The sequence below is a fragment of the Desmodus rotundus genome, chromosome 1, assembly GCF_022682495.2.
Source record: "Desmodus rotundus isolate HL8 chromosome 1, HLdesRot8A.1, whole genome shotgun sequence".
NCBI classification, from domain to species: domain Eukaryota; kingdom Metazoa; phylum Chordata; class Mammalia; order Chiroptera; family Phyllostomidae; genus Desmodus; species Desmodus rotundus.
Window position 1 is genome coordinate 190,990,454 of NC_071387.1, and position 23,234 is coordinate 191,013,687.

General features: G+C 35.1%; 1 protein-coding gene across 1 annotated transcript in view; it reads right to left on the reverse strand.

The window, feature by feature from the left end:
• Positions 1-20,777, reverse strand: part of LOC112321026 (cadherin-18) — a 591,686-nt gene extending 570,909 nt beyond the window's left edge. The window contains exon 1 of the mRNA XM_053914028.1: positions 20,711-20,777. The gene's annotated coding sequence lies outside the window, so the exon portion shown is untranslated. The remainder of the gene's footprint in view (positions 1-20,710) is intronic.
• Positions 20,778-23,234: the final 2,457 nt, after the last annotated feature.

The window sequence follows — 23,234 nt, forward strand, 5'->3', positions numbered from 1 at the left end:
AACAGAGGGTACTAAAGTATTTGAATATCCAAGAGATGACTGTTGACCGGTTTGGGGTCTAAAGGTCTCAGAGAAAGCTGGTTTTAGTCATCAATGTAAACCCCAGCTCATTCAATGCTGAGAGCAAGCCCCAGTTGAAACCTTGATGTTAGCTGGGGAAACAGTGAGCAGAGAACACAGCTAAACCATGCCCAGAGTCCTGACCCATGGTCTGTGAGATGACTTATTATACAACGTAGCAAATTAATACATGTTTTGGTACTTGGATATGAGGTGCCACTTCAACAACAACAAAAAAATTATTTGAAAAAAAAGTGTGAGTATATTTGCAACTAGGAAGGTGGTGCATTAAAGAATTTTAAGGAATGAAAAGAATAAATCCTAAATCCCCTTGAACAGACTGGTGGTTATCTGGATTTGGAAGATGCCACCAGGGAGGGTTCAGAAGGAAGTGAGGAACATTTTACTAAAAACTAGACAGAGGGAGGTCCCTGTGACCCAGTGACATAAGACTAGTAAAACTGCCCTGTAGTTTTGTGGGGATAGAGCTTGTGAGTGAGGAACTTAAGTACCAACAGTTCTGCCTGTTCCCCCGCCCCCACCCTGGCCTGCTGATTACATCAAAATGTGAGAGGAGAAAGATACATTGTAGAAGGAACTGTTAAACACAAAGAAACAGAACTAGATGACTTTGAGAGTTACCCGTTTCTCCAGATGGTGAAAGATGATAAAAGTCATAAAGTGGCTACTGAAAGCATGATGCAAAAGAAAGATAGTAGGTGTAACTGTGGGACTTCAAGCTGGAACTTCAGAGAGATCAACATGTCAGAGTATTTAATCACACTAAGTCATTTTCAACGAATTAAACATGCGCCTTACAAATTTTTCTCAGCCAGAAGCCCAAGACACTACCTCAAGAATCACAAAAGCTTTTTCTCCAAGGCCTTGACACACAATGCTTCACACTCTTATAGATCACTTATCCTTGTTTACCTTCTATTTTCTAAATCAACATGTTTGTAACTGTTTTCCTGGGCATGTGTTGGCACTGTAAATTGTAAGTTTTGAAAGCTGATGACTTTCTTGTTAGTTTTCTGGTCCACAAATGAAGAAGACTGTAGAAGCCCTACAAGCTCTGCCTAGTAGATCACATGCAGGCCTCATGTCTACCTCTGGACCTGATTTACATCTTGCACTATGAGCTCATGTGATAATGGAATGAAACTCTTGAGAAACACTGGGGGAGCGGGGGAGGTTCCCAAGAGTTCTTAAGTAGCTGAGCATCAGAGTTGGCAGTTCCGCCCCCTGCTGTAAGTAAGGCTCTGTGTAACCCTCCCCACCTGAGTGCGGGCAAGGTCCAGGATGGGAGTCAGTCTGCGGTTATGTTGTGCTATGTAAGACTCCTTTATAGCAAGCTGATTCACCTTTTGGTTTTGCAGAAGTAAATTGGCATGAGAGAGATTAACAGGAGAAAATAATCAAATTCATTATATGTATATGTGAGGTTTCTATAAGAACATGCAACACACTACTTATTGGGTAGCTGAATATTATATGTCTTTCTAGATGAAGGAGAGGAAGGAAGGGGTATAGGATTTCAAAGGGAAAGTATACAATTCACAGGCAGATGAGAAAGAGCAAGCGAGGTAAACAAATTCTGGCAGGGCCATCCAGAAACAGTGTATCACAGAAGGGAATCTAATACAGAGACTTTGCTAGGTTCCTTTCTGTCTCCCACACTTAGTGTATATTGTGCTAAGGTGATAGCTCCTTTTCCTAAGCAGGTTTTTCTATCTAAATTCTCTTAGGCAGGTAAAGGGAGAGTAAAAGTCCCTTCTTTAGTCTGTGCTCCTTAAAAATAAATACTTAAAGTAATCAATATCCCAAAAAGGCTTATTTTGCTCTGCCACCATGTTTGGTTAGAACAGGCGGTTCACTTTCAGAAGCTGAGGGAGATACTTGGCTGATGGCCAGCAAGAAGATGGAAATTTCCATCCTACAATTTCATGGAACTAAATTCTGCTGAAAGAGAATAAGTTTATATGACGGCCCTGTGCCTCAGATGAGATTATAGTCCCCCCAAACTCATTGTTCAGCCTTCTGAGAGCCAGTTTACCCAGGCCTGGGCCCCAGATCCACAGAAGCTGTGAGAAAACAAATAGATGTTTTAATTCCCTAAGTCTGTGGCACTTTGTTACACAGCAATAGAGAACTGATCAAACCACCTGTCACAGTGATATCAGTGAATCAGTGAATGTCTGACTCAGCTTGATTTGTATTACTAAATGTAAATGCATTTATCTCAGCAACCTCAAAAGATCTTTTTCCTTCTCTGTGTTATCCTTTTGAGAATGTTAATAATTATCAGTAGAACTCTTTTTTTATTTAATTTCAGATAATTTAAAATGTTTCATATAGAAAAACAGGAAACAATTTTTAGAAAATCAAAATAAGACATTTGAATAGAACATTTGAATTTATAAATAAGATCATATTACATATGAAATACTTCTATAGTTTATTTGTATCGAGCATTGTAATTCATCCTTTAACACTCAGAATGTAGAGATTGACTTCATTTTGTAAATAAAGATTGGTAAAGAAAAACAGCCATACTCTGGTTTACCTTCGTACTTGCAACATAATAATGTTAGAAAGAACATTTTAGCTGAGTCACACTGGAAAGTCATCAGCAATAGAACCTCACTATATTATATAATTACTAGTGCAATGAATACATAATCCTTTGCTCCCTGATACAAGGTGCTGCTTGTTCATTACTATAAGGGTCATTTGTAAGCCAATTTTGTTATTACCCTGGAAGAACATTGTTGTTAAATTGTGATAAAGGAGAAACCATAAATTGGGAAAGAATTTTAATGGTCATTATCTTCGTTAGTTAATGAGATGTGCTAATTATATTCTTAAATGACAATGATTTAGTAGCCTTGGCATAAAGGGCTCACCAAGTAATAACTAAGCTGGTGCTCTTCAATGTGTTTTCACAATGTTGGAAGAGACATAATTACTGAGAGTCCTAATTATGTTATGTACAATATTATTCATTAAAGTGTCTATGTTATGCCAAATTTCATGGTTTTTTTATATGATATATTTGCATAGAAATTAGGGTACTAAGAATGTGACAAGAATTTCATTAAGATTGTACCTCTTGAAGTGTGGTCTCTAGATTTCTAGAAATCCCTAGAACCCACTCATTTGGTGTGTGAGTTCCAAATTATTTTCATGGTAATTAAATATTACACTTACCGTTCCCCTGCACTGATGGTAAAAAAACAAGGTAGGTAAACATCTTGATAAAGAAAAGTATATATCAATAAATGTATACCCTTGAGTACATACCATTTTTGTATTCTGTGTGCAGAAATAAGACATAATCATGAGACACACTAGACATTTATGCTAGGGTTTAAAGTGTGATGGTTGTTTCCAGGAAATATCTATAGGTCGTTGTTTAAGTTGTGACCTGTGAACTAAACTAGGTTTTTCCCCCATGTAATACCATTTTAACTTGACATAGTACCAGACAAACTATAACTAGTTAGATTTGACTATCTTCAGAAATTTCTTTGAACGGAAACTGTTACCTCAAAAAAAAATAAAACAAAAAACAGCTGATAGTATTTGTTGCCAATGATTTGATATTCAAAGCAAACATTAAAATTTTGGAAAGCTTGTATTTATCCTAATGAATTTCACAGCTTTTCAATTTTTATAGCCTTCATTGATGTGTTTATGAATAATATTAGCAAATTTTATTTTTATAATGAAAATTACCAATACTTAGAAGATATGCATATCTCAATAAATCAATATTTCTCAAATAACCAATGCATAATCTTAAAAAAATCATTTATAGGTAAACAATTTTCAATTGTTGAGTTTTGATGTAGTATAAAAAAAACCCCTCACAATTATCTGAAAAAAAGAATTAAAAATGCCGTTCTCAACAGTATATCTGAGTAAGGCTAGATTTTTTTTATATGCTTCAACTAAACATCATGTCATCACAGACCAAACGAAGAAGTAGATACAATAACTCTTCTTTGCTTCTAGTAGAAGCAGATGCCTTCTATTATGCCAGACATTAAATCTCTTTGAATAGCCCTGGCTGGTGTGGCTCAGTGCATTGAGTGCTGGACTGTGAACCAAAAAGGGTCATGGGTTCAACTCCCAATCAGGGCACATGCCTGGGTTGCTGGCCAGGTCCCAGGTGGGGCACATGTGATTGGCAACCACACACTGATGTTTCTCTTCCTCCCTTTCTCTCTCCCTTCTCCTCTGTCTAAAAATTAATAACATCTTTTAAAAAAAATCTCTGAATGAAAAAGTAAGCAATGCCACACTTAACTGTTATTTAAAAAATTAATTTTAAAAAAAGCCTCAGTTTTTACTTTTAAAATAGTAAAGAGTGGCTTAAATAATTCGTGTAAACAAAAGATATTTGGGACTTCAATTTGAAGACTCTAGGGGGCCCAGACTCATGATAACTGGAAGTGAATGGATACGCTGACTTCTTGAGGCACGGCGCACTGGCTGTGCCCTCACTGTGGGAATAAGATGCCATAGAAACAGTAACAAGGCATCTTGGAGTGCAGTGGTCCACTGTGCATCCTTTCCAGAACTGCATGTTCTCTGCTTAGTAAGGAACACTGTGTAGATTCTGTTTTCTATCTGGAAGAAAAGGACAGGCAATAGCTTTCCTTATTATCTTTTTTTTCTTACTGAGTTTCTATAACCTATAAAGGTAAAATGAACATATAATACTAACCCAAATGAAGTAATGTTTTAAAACTCTCATTGTTCAAATAGGATGGCATACGTACATACAAAATCAGTTAACAATGTTCTCCATGAAAATGTCCCTAGATCTTACAACATATTTTAATTCCAAAATATTTTAGTCAAACTGATTCTCACTTTTCAGTGGAGAGATAAGGTAATTGAGATAATGAATGTAAAAGATGGGAAAATAAGAAAAATTTTATGCCATTAGGTAGAGAATTACATTAGTAATGTTCACAGAAGTCACTTTTAAATCCAATTTTTCTTTCTGTGTGGGTCTGACATGAAGACCATAGAAAGGCATCATGAGTGCCCTCCATTCAGTTCCTCCTCTTCCACCACATTTACACAATGTTCACATTTTCTCACTGACATTCGGGCCATGAGACCTTACGTATGAAAACTATACTCCCAGAAAAATAAATCAGCTTGAAGAAAAGAATTCATGTATTTGTTTTCTTGTTCTATGAATTACATAAGATAAAGATGTGATCTATGTGATTAAAATTGTAAATGTCAAGAAAATTCTTCAGAAATTAATAATTTTTAAAGGATTACAAGTACACCCTTACTCCCTTAGTTACTTCCTCTTATTCTCTGTTATTTTATAAATATAGTAGTTATATTTGAAATTAATCCTAGTTTTACTATAAATGTTACTAGTATTTTCTGGATATTTTTCATGTTTCACTGTATGAAAAAAAACATCCATCTGTTTGCCCATATGCCAGAGAAGGGGACTTTGTCATTTCCATCAGATTTGAGGTCTTTTATTATTTACTGCTGTATGAGAAAAAGGTCATTTTTATTTTACTTTTAATTTACTTGACTATAAAAATATAAACACACAATGCTGTGCACAGTCAGTTGTATATTAACCCTACTGATTCAGAGGCAAGTAATTAAACCATTTCTTTTTTAATCTAAATATTTTTAAAAAGAATTAATAACAAAGCAAAATACTAGAATGTAATCAATTAAAATAATGCTTTATAAAAGTCTCATTAATATTTTAATTTAATATACTGTAATGTCATATATTTTGCTTGGGCTATTTAAAAGTTTTAATGCTAATCACAGATGTGGTAATTCTCCAGCTTAATTGTTACAACCAAAGCATTAACACACATTCAATGAAATAGTCAATGTTGCCAATGATGATACAGATATTCTTGACCTATTTTTTTGGTTTACACAGAGAGGTCTTAGAGGTACTTATCAAAAACTGCTTTAAAATGACCTCAAGGAGTAAAAATTGTAAATATTAACATGATTATTATATAACCACTTCATCACATAATCTTTAGTTGTGAATGATAGTCTTTAAAGGAAAATGTGGATGTGAATTAAATATAAAAATACTTATTTAAAAGTACATGTGTCACTATAATATCAAAATTATCACCACCTTTTATTATGCCAGTTCTGGAAGAAAGATGTTAACCTCCCTTAAATCATTAAAACTGGTAATTGGTAATATGTTTATTTTAATTATTTATACAACATATTTAAAAAGAGACATGAAAAATAAAAATGATAAAATAGGGAGGTCTTGTTAGCTATCTAACATTTTCTCAGTAACTGAATTGAACACAATGGGGGACCCCAAAAAACTGGAATTATATTGTGGAGGGTAGGTCCCAGGTAGTACAGGCTCGCCCTGCTAGGTGAGTGTTCTAGGAACCCATCTGTGTCAGTGTACCAGCTGTGAGAGGCTGTGTTCTGCTTCAGTGAATTTTTTTTTGAAGACTCAACACTTTTTCCCATTCCATGATGGGTGGGTTATGAGCATACCTACCCACCAAACTCTGGGTGTTCAGCAGTTTTTGACCAAAAACAGTATGACCCCAATGTCCTCTTTCTTATTCACCTGATCTAGTCCCAAGTGACTTTATTTTTGTTTTCTCAGACGGAAAAAAGCCCTCAAAAAGGAACATTTTGTTGATGCAGAAGAAGTGAAACAAAAAAGCATGAAAAGGCATCAAATTCAATGAGTTCAAAACTGTTCTGAGTAGCTGAAAAAATATGTCAATAGGTTTATTGCCTCAAATGGAGAGTGCTTTGAAGGTGATTGAAGTTTACACATGTAAGAATAAATACACACTTTTTATAAATAAATTCTGTCTTGGGGCATCCCTCATCATATTTAACAATGAACTGTTTGTTCTAAAAATACCTCAAACATAATAGTTTTATATTTTAAAAATTAAAAATATTTAGTATTAAAAAACACGTGGCTTTGTGGAGACACACAACAAGCGCTGGTCTGACAGGCAGAAGGGTATGTGTACGCTCAGCCTGGGTGTGAGCTGAGATATTCATCAGGCAGGGTCTAAATTCTCCATTTCAGTAGTTGAAAAGTCTATTGGGGTGTCTAGTTCTCCCAAGAATGATTTCCTAGTGATAAGAAGAAAGGTATAAAGAAAGGAAGATTACTATCAGGGTGCATTTGGAACATTAAAACCGAAGCCTGCTGTGACTAGAAGACAGGATCTAACTCATACCAGTTTGGTCTGAGACATTGGTACAGATGCCCAAAATTTAGCTGAGAAAACATAAAAGTATGAGTCATTTACATTAGATGAAATGTAATGGGAAAATTTAAAAATAAATATATTTTATACTGGCTCTTTTTCTCTAAACATGTCCCCTATTAGAGTTGTTTTTCTCTACAAAAAAGACAACTGTTTTGTTTTGTTGTGGTTGTTGTTTTGGGGTTTTTTTTTTGGGGGGGAAAGGCATTGTTGTTGATTAATATATAGAAAGAACAGGTGTTCAGTAATACAATCATACTCCTAAAAGTCAAGAGAAAAAAGTTCAAAGAATTAGAAAAAAATCATTTTTCCCCTCTTTGAATGCTAATTGTGTTTTGCCTTTTGTGGGAAGAAAAACCAGACACCCTAGAGAAAAAAAAAAAATATATATATATATATATCTTTAGGAACAGATGTTCAGTGTTATAATTAACTGCACATATACTATCATATACAATTTCTATTTGACAGAGAAGCATTCAGAATCAAAATGCTAGTTCATTTAAAACTGGTCAAGGCAATAAGGTGCAGGAGGAATGCAAGAGTCTGTAGGAATTACAAACAATGGACTTTGCCCTGTCTAGTGTAGCTCAGTGGATTTAGTGCAGGTCTGCGAACAAAAGCACCACTGGATCGAATCCCAGTCAGGCCACATGCCTGGGTTGTGGGCCAGGTCCCCAGTAGGGGGTGCTCAAGAGGCAACCATATGTTGATGTTTCTCTCCCTCCCTTCCCTTCTCTCTAAAAACAAATAAATAAACTCTTAAAAACAAAAAACAAAAGAACTATGGACTTAATCCATTATTGGGAGGGAAGTATCAAGATTTTTCTAGGGTTTTACTAGTTTTGAAAAGCTTTTACGTAGAAATTCAAGGTTACCTTTCTATTACATTTATGCATTATAATTAATAAAACTTAACAGAAGAAAATAAGTATTCTGATAGATTCTATTATTTTACCTTTCTGCCACTATAGCTTGACACGAGTAACTGCCAGAGCACATGGATCCCTCCTTCAACATCACTATTTTTGGAAACAGAACACTAGAGAATGTTTGTTTTTTAAATATTTTATTTGTTTACTTTTAGAGAGGGGAAGGGAGGGAGAATGAGAGGAAGAGAAATGTCAGTGTGTGGTTGCTTTTCACATGCCCCCTCCTTGGGACCTGACCTGCAACCCAGGCACGTGCCCTGACTGGGAATCACACTAGTGACCCTTTGGTTTGCAGGCCAGCACTCAGTTCACCGAGCCACACCCGCCAGGATAGAGAATGTTTTATGCAAAATAACAAGTCAGGGTTTACAGCCGGAAAATTTCCCTTTGGCAACAATTTGAGTTCCAGGAAATAAAAAATAAAGACAGGAAAATAGGACTATGGTCATATTACAGACAAAAATGCTTTAAATAATAAAGTTGGAAGGAAGAGAGGGAGATATTTGAGCCATATTTAGAGGTACAATATACAAGAGTAAGTAAATTAATAGAAAAGAGCATAAGGTGGAAGATTTCCATCACTACTTTTCAGATTTTTGTTGTATAATTAAGTAAAGTCTTATTAATGAAAAACAATAGAAGAAAATGAGGGGCATGTTTGAGAGTTGGGAGCAGATCATCATATATATCAACCTACAAGCTCCTACTCTGAACCAACCAAGACAGGAAACTGGTACTGAGAAGTAGAGGTCCTGCTGTAACAGAGCTCTGAGGTGTGGAAGGGACTTCAGACATGAGTAATGGGCAGAGGCTGGAAGAATTCAGAGGTAAATGCTAGAGAAAAGCCTACACTGTCGTAAATGGACTTTAAAGGCAGTTCTGGAGAAGGGCCAGAAGGAAAAGAGGAGAGTTACAGAGAGCTTCAGTCTTCCTAGAGAACTCTGTTCTGTCATGAACAAAATGTTGGGAGAAATAAAGGTATCAGACGAAAGGAGGGATGCAATATTGGGCAGTGGAGTAAAAGGCATCATTATTACAAAGTGGTAGAGAACATGACTGAACTGTGTTCTTGTTCTAGTGTTTGGCGGGAGATAAAACTTGTGAGTGATGAAATTGGATATTTGGCTGAGGAAATACCTAAGTGTTGATGTGTGTTTCAGCTTCTTTTGAACGCTTTTGTAAAATGCCAAAAGAGAGAAATGGCTTAAAGATGGAACTGTTAGTCAAAAGGTAAGCAGGGCTTAAAATTTTAGAATATTCTCAGCCTATTCATATTGCAAAAAAAGAAAGAAAGAAAGAAAGCATTTTAGTTAGAAAGAGAAAACTAAGGGTGTGGCCAAGTGGGCAATTGATAAGGGAATTGGTTTGGGTGTGAACCTAAGACTTAATTAGCCATTTTAGGAGAATAATAGCCAGTTTGAGTAGAAGAGGAAGGAGACAGAAATGTTGTTGCACTTCTTAGATTTTGCAGGAAGGAACCCTGAGTTACTTGGATGCAAATGCGTGCTATTCTTTAAGACAAGGGAAGAAGGACCCCAAAGGTTGTCCAGAGGTCATCAGGGTAACCTCCTCAGTTTCGGAAGTGTCTGCACAGCAAAAGAACAAATCAACAATGTAAACAGGCAACCAAGGGAATGGAAGAAGGTAGTTACAAGTTATATATCTGAAAAGGGGTTAACAGAAAATGTATAAAGGACTCATACAACTTAATTTCAAAAAAAACAATGTAATTGAAAATGTACAGAGGAGCTGAATAGACTTATTTTTTCAAAGAAACAATACAAATGGTCAATAGGTACATAAAAAGGGGTTCGGCACCACTAATCATCAGGGAAACATGACTCAAAATGACAATGAAATATCACCTCATACCTGTCAGAATAGCTATTGTCAAAAACACAAGAAATAAGTGTTTGGGAATAGATGGAAAAAAGGGAATTCTTGTACACCATTTTTGGGAATGTAAGTTGGTATTGTCACAATGGAAAACATTTTCAAGCTTCCTCAAAAAAGTAGTAATACGACTACTTTATGACCCAGAAATCCCACTGCTGAGTAGATAGCCTGAGTAAATGAATACACATTCTGAAAGGGGTATCTGCATGTTATGTCTGTTGCAGCCTTATCAACAACAGCCACAATATGGAAGCAACCTAAGTGTCCATCAAGGGATGAACAGATAAAGAAGATGTGATATATACATATCACATTATACATATAATATATATGATATATATATATATATAGCTATTTATATATATAATGAAGTATTATTCAGTCATGAGAAAGAAGAAAATCCTGGCATTTGGGATAAAATGGATGATAATTAAGTGTATTATGTGAGGTAAAATCGGAGAAAAATGAATAGTGTGTGATATCACTTATATGTGGGATTTGAAAAAGCAAAACTCTTAGAAACAGAGAGGAGAGGGGTAGTTATCAGGGGTGAGGAATGGAGGAAATAAGAAAGTGTTGGTCAAAGGGTACACATTTCTAGTTATAAATTGAATAAATTCTGGGGATCTAGTATACATTATGGTGATTGTAGTTTATGATACTTTATTATAACTCAAAAGTTGCTAAGACAGTTCATCTTAAATTTCCTCAGTACAAAAACTTGGTAATTATAAGATGTGATAAAGGTATTAGCTAGTGCTACAGAGGTAATCATACTGCAGTGCATAAATATATCAGACCAACACCTTGTACACCTTGAACTTATACAATGGTGTTTGTGAATTTCAGCAGGCTGGACAGCTTGCAACCAAAGCCTTGGGGAACTGGCATTCCCCTAGCTGAGATGCCCAAGGGCATGGCTACCTCCACCTTGATTTCTAAGAATGGACCATTGGGAGCTGCAGGCATATGACCCAAGCAAAAGTCTCACCTGGAGGCCAGGCCACTGTAAGTGCCTCTGCTAGATGAATATCTCCTGGAGGAATGGGGGCAGGCTCACACCTTGATCCAGACCAGAAGGGACACCTGTATGTAAGCCCACCTTGTTGCAGCTGCTGGTAAGCACTGTGTCCCCCAAAGCCTTGGGAGTAGTGATTCTCCAGCATGTCCAGAAGGAGGAAGCTTGACTCCAGTGGGGCTTAAGTTTTTAAACTTGCTCAGGCTGTTATCCTCTTCTTTTTCTCCCATTACTTTCTTTTGAAATGGGAGGGGTTTTTTTTTTTTTTTTTCTTCTTATGCATGTCCCATCAACATATTTTGGAAGTACATAACTTGTTCAAGTTCACAGGTTTAATGTTGGAGAACAGTTTGCCTGAGATAAATCATCTCATGCATATCTGAGTTAGATTATGTTTAGGTAAAATTTGAACTTAGACTTTTAAATTGATACTAGAATGGGTTAACTCTTTTGAGTCTATTTGGATGGAATTCATGTATTTTGCAGGCAGGAAGCACAAGAATTTGGAGATGTACAGGGGTAGAATGCTGTGGTCTTAATGTTTGTGTCTCTCCAAAATTCTTATGTTGAAAACCTAACATTCAAGGTGATGATATTAGGAGCTGAGGTCTTTGAGAAGTGATTAGTTGTGAGGGTGGACATTTCATGAATGGGATCAGTGACTTTACAGGAGACCCCAGAGACATCCCTTGTTCCTTCTGCCACACCAGAATGCAGGAGAATCCGACAACCAGGAAGAGGACCTCACCAGACCATGCTGGGGCCCAGACTTTGACTCAGCCTTCATAGCTGTAAGAAATAAGTTTCTCTTGTTGATAAGCTGCCCAGTGCCTGGTGCTGTGTTACAGCAGCCCCAATAGACTGGGAGACATGCCTTTTTGTTTGTTTGCTTTGTTTCAAATAGCATGGTTTTGATTAAAGGGAAAATTTTAACATAGTATCTAGATGGGACAGATAAAGTTTTTAAATTTTATTTTCTTGGATGAGAGAGAAAAACATTTTATATGCTTCAAGGAAATAGTGTAGAACAATGGGATGAAAGAAAATAGAGAAGAAAGAGAAAATCACCAGGGCAGCAAAGTCCTGTTGGTTGGAGTAGAATCAAATGGAATGCTACAATAATAATACAACGCATATAATATTATTTTCTTTATAGAGAAGATAAAAGAAGCTGAAATGTAAAATAATTTTGTTAAGGTAACATACTAGAAATAGTACTTGGTCTGTCTTACTCCAAAGCTTGCTCTCTCTTTCTCTCTCTCCCTCTTTCACTGTATCATTTGACTTCTGAATATTCCATACCCTACATGAAACTGACCTGTTTATAGGGAATAAACAACAATTACAGCAAATAAAATAATTTTGTTACAGTAAAAATTGCAAGGATTTCCAAGAAATTATAAATGGTGTAAATATTTTTGTTTATAGTACTTGATGTCCATTTTTTTCAATATAATACCTAAATTCTACTGAAAGTACAATAAAGTGAATGGTACCTAGACAAATACTAAGAATAAACTAGTGAATGAATTTAACAATTTCAATGCAAACAATTACTATATACTGATAACCATTTGGGATTTACAAAAGTACATTTGAAAAGCACCTACTAGAATAAAATGAAAATAAACATCTCTATTGTTATATTTGCAACTGTTTTATTAATTAATGTAAGGTTTGTTAATTACAAGGTATTAAGATGTGAGGAACTACAACTCAATGTTTTATTTATGAATAAATAAAAACATGACCAATCAACAAATATCAGACCTATGATAGGCAATATGTTGTTTATAAAAATTAATATAACAAGACCTTTCTGATTCAGAACCTGTTGTCCTTGTGGGTTATTGTACTGGTTTTATACAGTTGTTTTGATATTTAAATAATTCTGGGGTTAATATACCCAGGATAAAGAGCTCTTATGTCTATGCCATTGAGGCAGATAATGATAGAGAAATAAAGTCAATTTAATTTAAGAAACAATATAACTAAATATTTAGAAAATGAACTGGAGACCAGGATACTGACTGAAAGTACCAGTAACTACTGTGAACTGATGTTATGTAATTAAGTACAAATACCCCACGCTTTCTTCAAAAGTTTGCTGTGCACCTTTTCACTTTGGCCAAAAACCTGCATCTGTTCCTGTTCTTGCTAATCAAAAGAATTCTGAAGATTTTTGCTTTTACAAAAAAAGGCTCAAAGAGAAAATAACATTCAGTGTTCATTTTGCAGCAATCCATTTAGAGGCGGGGTGCACAACCCCCCTCCACCCCCAGCAGGGCCGAGCATCTTCCCGGAAACCACACGCAGAATCTCTGCATCAATCCACTACGGCTTTGAACTGTGTCTGTGAGCCTCTGTGTTTTATCTTGATTTATTTTGTGCATCTGTTAGCAAGATGTGTCCTAAGGTAATTGCTTTTTTGCTTTACATCGTTCCAATGAAAAGGCTTCATAAGAATGCTCTACTTTGACTTAGCAGGGAAAACCTATAATAAAGAACCACTATTGCTCATCCATTGATATTTCAAATTTAAGGTGCCAACTAGTTTTATATGTGGAGTTTACAAATTATCAAACTTTGATAAAAGTGAAAATTTGTAAAAGTCACCATGTAAGTTCAATAAAATACATATTCTATAGTTATTACAAATAAACTGTTAGTATTTGTTAGCTTATCTATTTGAGGTGTCAGTTGTCTATCATGGACAGTGTGAGTAAATAGGTCGCTACCATGACGGACTATCAAACCTGAGACGGTGCTAACCTTAAAGGTGCACGAGGGCATAACGTGGATTAAATGAAGCATTTGCAAAAGTCGGTTGTTGTACATTGAATTGTGTTTTCCAAAAAAAAAAAAAAAAGTTGAAATCCTAACACCTGCATCTAAAATGTAACCTTATTAGGAAATAAGATCTTTACAGATAAAACCAAGTTATAGAAAAAAAAAAGTTATGATTCATTTATTAACCTGGGTTCTAATCCAATAAGACTAGTGTCTTAAAAAAAAAAAAAAAGACAAAGATGGGGACATGCATCAGTAACATCATGTGACTAGATTAAGAAGGCAGCGATTTTCAGTGATGTGTCTATAAGCCAAGGGACACAAAGCATTGTAGGCAACACCATAACTTGAAAACCATGAAGCTGATTGATCTTCAGAACCTTTGGAGAGAGAATAGCCCTGCTGCTACCTTGATTTGGAACTTCTAGCTTCCACAACTGTGAGAGAATAACTTTGTCTTGTTCTACGCTGCTGAGGTTATGGTACTTTATTATGGAAGAGCTAGGAAATCAGCACATCTATCTCTGATGAAGAACACTTTATGTGTCTATTTGGGATAAGAATAATAAAGATGAACATCAACATTCCAGTGGTAAACGACTGAAAGCCTTCCCATTAAAATCACAGGCAAGGCACGGATATTTGCACTTACCATTTTTATTCAACAAGGTACTATAGACTATAGCTAGTAGAATAAGATGAGAAATAATTAAAAGTTATATAAATGGGAAAGGAAGAAGCAGATTTAAAAAAATTTGCAAATGGAATGATTTTCTCTGCAGAAAATATAAAGTGCTACCGAAACTGAAAGTTTAGCAAATCTTCGCATAAGGTCAACATACAATTTCAATCATATTTTTATATAGTAGCTGTGGACAAATGAGAATCAAAATTTAAAAAATTTACGATACCACTAACTATAGCATTAAAGGTGAAATATGTAGGGAAAATATGACAAAGATGTGAATGATCTATGCATAAAGCTCCAGGTGCTACTGAGAAATGAAAATCCTTAGTAAGTGGAGATAGTGTGTTTGTGTTGAAGAAGATTCAAAATTATTGCAATACCAGCTTTCTCAAACTGAGTATAGATTTCACCCAAGTAAAAATGTCAGTAAGCTTTTTTCTGGTAGAGATCGACAAAATGATTCTAAAATTCATATGGAAATGCAAAGGACCACAAGTAACAAACAACATTAGAATAACACATTTGGGATATAAAAGCTCTCTGTTTCAAGTGTTACTGCAAAGCTACAGTAATAGAGACTATGTGGTATTTATGTAGGAAAGTCAAATAAATTTTAATGGACCTACATTTATAAGGGAAACAGATTTTCAACAAAAGTAAAAAGGAAGTTCAGTGGGAAAGGGTAATCTTTTAGCCAATTGGTTCTGGAACATTTGAGAATTCATATATATATCCACACACACACAAGAATGTCAATTCATATCTTGCAAAATGTACAAAAAATTAACTCAAGACAACTATACATCTACAGGTAAAGGTAAAAGTATAAAATCCCTTGAAAAAAACATAATAGAAAACTTTTTTTGATGTTAGGTTATATAGCTAAGTAGGTGTGTATCAAAGGTTCAACACCAACCAATCAAGTTGGTAACTTAGACTACAAATTAAAATTTTCTTCTCTTCAAAAGACACTAAGAGAACACACACACAAAAACCCAACTTGGAGAAAAAATTTGCAAAACAAAAACCTAAAAAATGATTTATACTTAAATATATGAACATCAAAAAACAAATTATGGGCAAAAAATATGGCCATGTGATTTGACTAGACAGTTCACATAATTATATATGCAAATGGAAAAATAGTACATGCAAAGATGAGCATCCCCATCAATCCTTAGTGCAACGCATATTAAAATCATAATTAGCTAACTATAACTACCCACAAAGAATGACTAAAATTAAAAAGTTGTGTTCTGGCATGTGTTGGTGAAGATATGCTACTGTTAAGAAAAATAAAATAGTGAAAACATATTCTAAAAGATTGTAATAGTTTCTTAGAAAGTGTAACATATTTCTACAGTATGATTCAAAAATTTCACTCCTGGGCATTAATCCAAAAGAAAGAAAACATATGTCTAAATGAAGACCTATAAACAAATGTTCTTAGAATTTTGTTTGTACTAGTGCAAAACTAGAACAACCAACCAAACATATGGCCACCGAGGAATGAATGTACAAACTGCAGTATGTCTACATATAAAGTAGAATACAACTTGGCAGTGAAAATGAATAAACATCGTGTTTGAATTGCACAACAATTATTATGAGTAAAATAAACCAGAACCTCTCCTCCCCTAAAACAATCAAACTTTTCAGGAATTTAATTTTTATAACTGTATTCAAGTGTCATCAAGTGACAGAAATATGAGCAGTGTTTCCTTGGGTCATGACCCAGGGACTACAGAGGGGCACAGAGATGTGCTTGTGACAATGGTTTCATGGATGTGTGCAAATCACAGATACCACTAAAATGAACACTTTAAATGTATGTAGTTTATAGTATGTTGCTTGTACTTTCATAAAACTATTATTAATAAATATCTACAAATATGTGTATTTGCGATATTAAAGTTAGCAAGATCAGAATGTGAATATTTTAATAAATGCAAAAGCATAAAACAACTTCAGTGACTTATAAGAACAATGTTCTAAAAAATCATTGTACTTTTAGGATGTCATCCTGTGTCTGGAGAACAACTTTTCCACACTCCAGAAAAATGTTTGGAAAAACTTCATTAAACAACATTAAATGTTAAGTTTTCTGTCTTTTTTCTTGTAATGCAAAGATGAACATATAATAGGCTTCATTGTGATTATCACAGAGGACTGTGCAGATTGCACTACTTTCCAAAACATTTTTATCGTCAGTCATGTATTATCGCCAAGTTCATTATTGTTTCTCCATATAGTTTCCTAAGGAAAACAATTGCAAAGACACCAGTGTAACCCTATGAATGTTAGAATATCTGAAGAAAACTGGATTCACTATGGAGCCAGAACAAAAGAAAGTTCTAAAGAATTTTTTTAAGTTAGCTTTTCCACAAAAGTTTTTTTAAAGGATTTTATTTATTTAGTTTTAGAGAGGGGAAGGAAAGGAGACAGAGACAGAGAGAAACATCAATATGTGGTTGCCTGTTACATGTCCCCCACTGGGGGACCTGGCCCCCAACCCAGGCATGTGCCCTAGACCTGGAATCAAACTGGCAACTCTTTGGTTCATAGGCTGACACTCAATGCACTGAACCACACAGTCAAGGCAAAAGTCTTGGGGAAAAAAAAATGTTCAGACTGCAGAATGTATATTCTATTTGCCTTTATCAGAGAAGGACCATTTGATGTAATTTTCCATTGAGGTTAATCAATTAATTTTCTTGTTCTGTGCCCATTACAAATCATTAAGAGTATAACTTGGGTTTATCATAATAGATTTTCTGTGAGACAGAAACATGCAGATTAATAATCAACATGCATATCATGGTGCTCTTGTGAATTACTTCTTTCCCACTGAAACCTCAGGAAGGATTGACATTTGTGTTAGGTCTTACTGTTCTTGTGGGTTATGCCAATCAGTCCCTAAAGACCAATTACCTTAGTCTGTAGGAAAACTAAATTTGTTCTGCGTTTACAACACTTAGTACCAGCTACAACCCGACGACCTCTTTGATCTACCTTCTCTGAAACCCTGCTGATCTAACCAGCAAGTTCTCTTTTTAACTAACATTTTTAACTAACACCTTTATGACTTCAATTATCAGAGACTAATTATTGTAGAATCTCATAGAGCAATATAAGGTTTAGAAGTCAAGTTGCACGTGGGGCCAGTGAGCCATATTCTGTTTCCTGGTTATGGTGTACAATGTTCATTCTCACGGACAGCACATAGTTAGTAATTTTGCACTAGAATTCAATTTTATGAGCTACTTGAGAAACTCATACAGAAAATAAAGCAGGAATAGTGGTATATTTTACTTTGTATTAGAGACCCAGGTCATCACAGAAGATTTTCTTTGTAGGTAAAGTGTTTCTGCATCTCGTGCATTTGTATTACAGCTGGACCTTCTCACAGAGAAAAAGCACTTTCGCCTTCACACGGAGTTTTACTGGTAGTTTGCAGACTGTCTTATAATTAATGTGCATCAATCTCAATGACAACCAAGAATCTTCATTTATACACTCTATCTAAAAAATTGAACATTCTGAAAACTAAATTAGGTCATTAAGATAAAGAAAATTACTTTCTCTTTTAATTCTTCAATGGAGCACACTCAATGGTATTGCTTTTAATAACATATGAAGTTATGTTAATATATTTATTTCATTTCCCATTGTACATTTGTATTTGCTATTTTTAACACACACATTTACTTTTTAGTACCCATTACATACCACATATTATCTGTAGTATTAAAAATATAGTTATTAATTACATACCATTTTTGGACTGAGGGACCTCAAAGTCTAATGAAAGAAACAGGTACATGATCAAGCACTTACACGCAGGTATACAGTTCTGTATTAAAAATAGAAATATGTTTTGGGGGATGATATCTTTAAACTATGTTTATTTTGCCACTACTGTCAATAAAGTATTTTTTTAAATTAAAATCTTAATATTAATGAAGACAGCTCAACATTTAACTAGGTAATTTGTAATATATGGCAGTAGTAGTTATTAATAAGATATATAAATCTTTTAACTGCCATTTATAATAGTAGATAAATACAATAACTACTTCTATACTTATGCTAAATAAGAAATAATGGTTTCCTTGGTGAGAAAAAAGTACAAAGATACTAGTTCTCTAAATTACCACACTATATTTCAATTGCTAAAAGAACATATGAGACTTCAATGCAAAAAATTAATACATAAAATATAAACCTCCTCTCTGGGTGCACTTTATCTTAGAAAAAGTTATACTTATTTTCTTGGGGACGCTCAGTTGGATAATGTTCAAATTCTTGGTGTGCATTAACCTTTTCCCAATATTCCCAGGGTTAATAAAATTGTCTAGATCTATGGCACTTTTCCTCTAAACATCAGTGACTGCCCTGGGATCCCAGGGGGAAAAGTGACTCAGCAGACCAGCTTGCACGATATTTCCTTATTTCTTGCCTTCCTCTCCAGTGACCAAGTTCACGATCCAGCTCATTGAAACTGTTAAGGGACTATTGAGCATTCCCTGAACACCTACTGCAGTGGCTGTGCACTGAGGATGCCGATTGGATGAAATAAAAACCGTTCACCTGCACTACAGTGTTTATCACAGGTTGAAGCCTGCATTAGTCTTCATAGTTTCTATGAGCAGACCACCAATTTTCAACCAGCATGCCACAAGAATTATTAAAACATGGAATACCTGACTGTTTAGTCAGGGGCACTGAGCTCTTTTTCCCTAGATTGTCCAATTAAAAAATGACCACAGCCAACACAACAATAGCTTTCCAATGTGAATGAATCAAAATTTCACCAATTTTTGTCAGACCAAAAAAATACAATATATATTTGAAGTGCCACAGAATTGTAATAATTAGTTGGTGTGTGCCACGAGATGAAAAAGGTTAAATATCACTGGGTTAGATAAGAATTGCTTTTAAGCCCTGGCTGGCGTAGCTCAGTGGATTGAATGCAGGCTGTGAACCAAAGTATCGCCAGTTTGATTCCCAGTCAGGGCATATGCCTGGGTTGCAGGCAAGGTCCCCAGCAGGGGGCGTGTGAGAGGCAACCACACTTTAATGTTTCTCTCCCTTTCTTTCTACTTCCCTTCCTCTCTCTAAAAATAAATAAATAAAATATTTTTAAAAATTGCTTTTCAGATTTATTTTCTCATCTTAAGTTATGTCCCTTTCAAAATTAAAGGAACAAAACTTCTTCCTGATATCTCATTTCAGCTATGAAGACTTCATTTTTCACCCTGTTTTCTTTTTGGAACATTTCCTTAGAGTTATTGTGTATAAACTATATTTCTGTGTCTAAGTGGATTAGTATCTGTATTAGGCAAAATCATGCAATTAGTGGTGTGCTTTTTTTTAATTTATAGAAAATTTGACTAATTCTGAAATAATATTTAAAACTTACTTCATCTATGATCTATCATCACCAGATCACAATTGATTAGTCTTTTAGTCACACACTTTAGAATGCTAGACATATAGAAAGACCTAAAAATTATTTATTCAAATTTGAATTGAAGGATAAAACTGTGCCTCATTCTCCACAGGTGTCTCTGATTTTAATATATGATTGCTTTAGTTTTTTGTGTTTGAAAATAAATGGAAACTTTCCTGTTTCTATCAAAGTCTTGAATATATTCTCAATATAACTATTGCAAATATCACAAGCATATACAAATATTAAAAGCTCACAGCCTCAGAATTTTGCTGAGTTTACAATGTTCAAATACTTGGATTTTCAATTCAAATAGTGTACCATTAATATACACACATACACAGACTCATACACACATATTGAATTACGATAAACTTAATAATAGATGCAATATTCTGTCTGTAACTGATTGCAAATGTTAGCTGATTTGATAGCTGGAAGATATTTCTCTCAACATTAATAGAATAAGAAGCATTCGTATGAAACAAATCATTGTTATGACTTCCCTGTACCACATTTAAAATACAAGAAAATACACCATGCACTTCCCATGTCATGGAATAATAGAAGAAAAATGGCATTTGTGAAACTGACCTGAACAACATTTGTTTTCAGAAATATATCCTTGTGCAAGCAGCTGGAGCCCTCGCGGCAGTTTGTGCATTTGATGTGTGAAGCGTTGCATAAGCAAGAAAGCATTTCACAAGGTCAGAAATGCAACACGTCTGAACCTGCTGTTAAAATTCAGCGAAGTACACTGCAGATATTCTGTAATCATTTCTTTCTGTCACTGTGGGTCAAATGCCATGCAACCTTCATAAAAAATGATGGCATAAATTCCATTCCTGTAAGAATATACTTTGCAACATAAAAGGAATGAACTGCACCAATTCAGCTGCAGCATCTCACTGCACTGCATCTTTTCAGACGTCAGCAATCTTTAACTCTAATAGAAATCATTTACAAGCATTTGTGTCTGTGGAAGTAAAGGTACAAGGTAAAAATGCGGTGAAGTTTAGTGGAAATCAAGCTCTTTCATAAAAGACAAGTATGTGCCTTCTAAATTCAGAGTAAAAACACTGTGACCAGTGATGCAAAATAATGGGCACTGGGCCATTTCCATCTCGTGATCAGCACTTTTGTTATTTTTATGCTAAGTGCAGCCTAAGCCCATCCTGATTTCGTGGCACAGAGAATGGCAAGCCATGACATCAATATAATGCCGCTATCTAGAATGAGAGACCTAAACGTAAGCAAAGGATAGTAAGAGGGGCAACATTTACTTTTATCTTAACAGATCCTTTAGTGTGACATAGACACGCACTCATATACAAACACACACACACACACACCATACATACATGCAGATGCTATAGCTCTTTACATTTAAAAAGCAAAGATAGTGCTTGTTTTTCAGCAGAGTAAATTCTGTGAAACTTTTATATCTAAAAATAACTATAATATTTTTAAAATAATGATTCTTCACATTTCTTAAGCTCAGTTTTACTTTCCTGGATATTAGCCATGTGTTATGTTTCATTAGGCCTGTTTTTTAGTTTGTGATGTTATTTTTAGCGATGTTATAAGAATTTCATTGCATATCTTTTCCAAAAGCCTGCATCTTGTCGAATTTTCTTAACATTCTAGCAGATCCCAGTCTCTATTAATTGGCTTCCTTCCTACTCATAATTATCCATTTTTGGCTCATCTTTCTTCTGCACAAAAGATGTATTCCAGGAAACAATATCTATATGGTAATTAATTTCATATTCATGACAGCCTTTGTTTTCATTTTACAAATGATAATTATGAGATGATAATCATGAACTACTTATGAGATGTTAACTCACTCTCCTGATGACATCCAGTTAGTAGTAATTTGTCGAGCTAAAACCTGCGATGCCAATCCAGCTATAAAAGCTCTGTTCTCCACAACTGGAAATGTTCTCACAAAAGGTGTCAGTGTCAGCCTGAGCTGTGGCCACTGTGATCTACAGAAATGTTCACGAACACCCATCATGCTTGATGAGCGGTGTACTTCACAGCCCTCCACTGACTCAGCACCAACTGTAAGACTGTCTAACCACAGGGCCACAGTAGCATCTTTGTCTCTGTGCATCTTAGTCCCCTCATTTGTGAAATGAGCATAGAAGTGTCAAACTTGTTAAAACTACTAGTGTTGTAGTAACATCAAATGAGATCTGGAAGAAAATATATTTTTAACAATATACTTTAAAATTTATTCAATTTTAAAATTATAGTGGTAGTACAACAAAAGAAGACACTGTAAACTAGATATACAATATCCTATAAGTTCAATTAAGATCTATCACTGAGAACACTAGAGGAGAAAAAAATTGCAATACATTTAAAAAGGATAGGCAAAAAGAAGCTTGAAGGCATACATAAGTAGTTGTTTCTATTTTCATATGCTCACCAGCTAACTCTGTTGCTAACTAATATCACTACTATACTCATAAGATTATTAGAATAAACATATCTAATCCTGGGGGTTTAAAGATGACAAAAAGTCACATAATTGCACAAAGGCACTTCAAATGTCCGGCTTGGCAGTTCCCCAAAGGGAAGGCAAAATAACCTCTTCCTTCCTTCTCAATGTATTCTACATCGGTGCTTCTGAGTTACACTGTTACCACCCGAAACAGAAGCCCCTGTGAGCATGTTAGGGCTCAGCAAGCCCCATCTCATGCTACTGAATCAAAACTGTTGGGGCAGAGTCCATGTTCACTGAGTTAACAAGCTCTCTAGGTGATCTGTATACACACTGGTGTTTCAGAATCACTGCTCAACACACAGACTTGACATCAAAGAAACTATGCTTGTTGTGTGGTACAATAGGAAATGTGTCAATAGTGATTATGTAGCTCTGCAGCCCCATATGTGTGCGGAGCTCTGAGACGAGGAAGAGCAGAGATGGTCCTTTATATTCAATGAATATCTAAATGCCTCCTCTAGACTTGAACCTGAGATGACTGCTGAAGTCACAAAAGTATTATTAACTGTAATAACTCAGGTTCCCAAATCAAGAAACCTCATCAAACCAAGAGGAATTAATAATTCTCAGGAAGGTGATATTTGAGCAGCATCTTGATAAGCA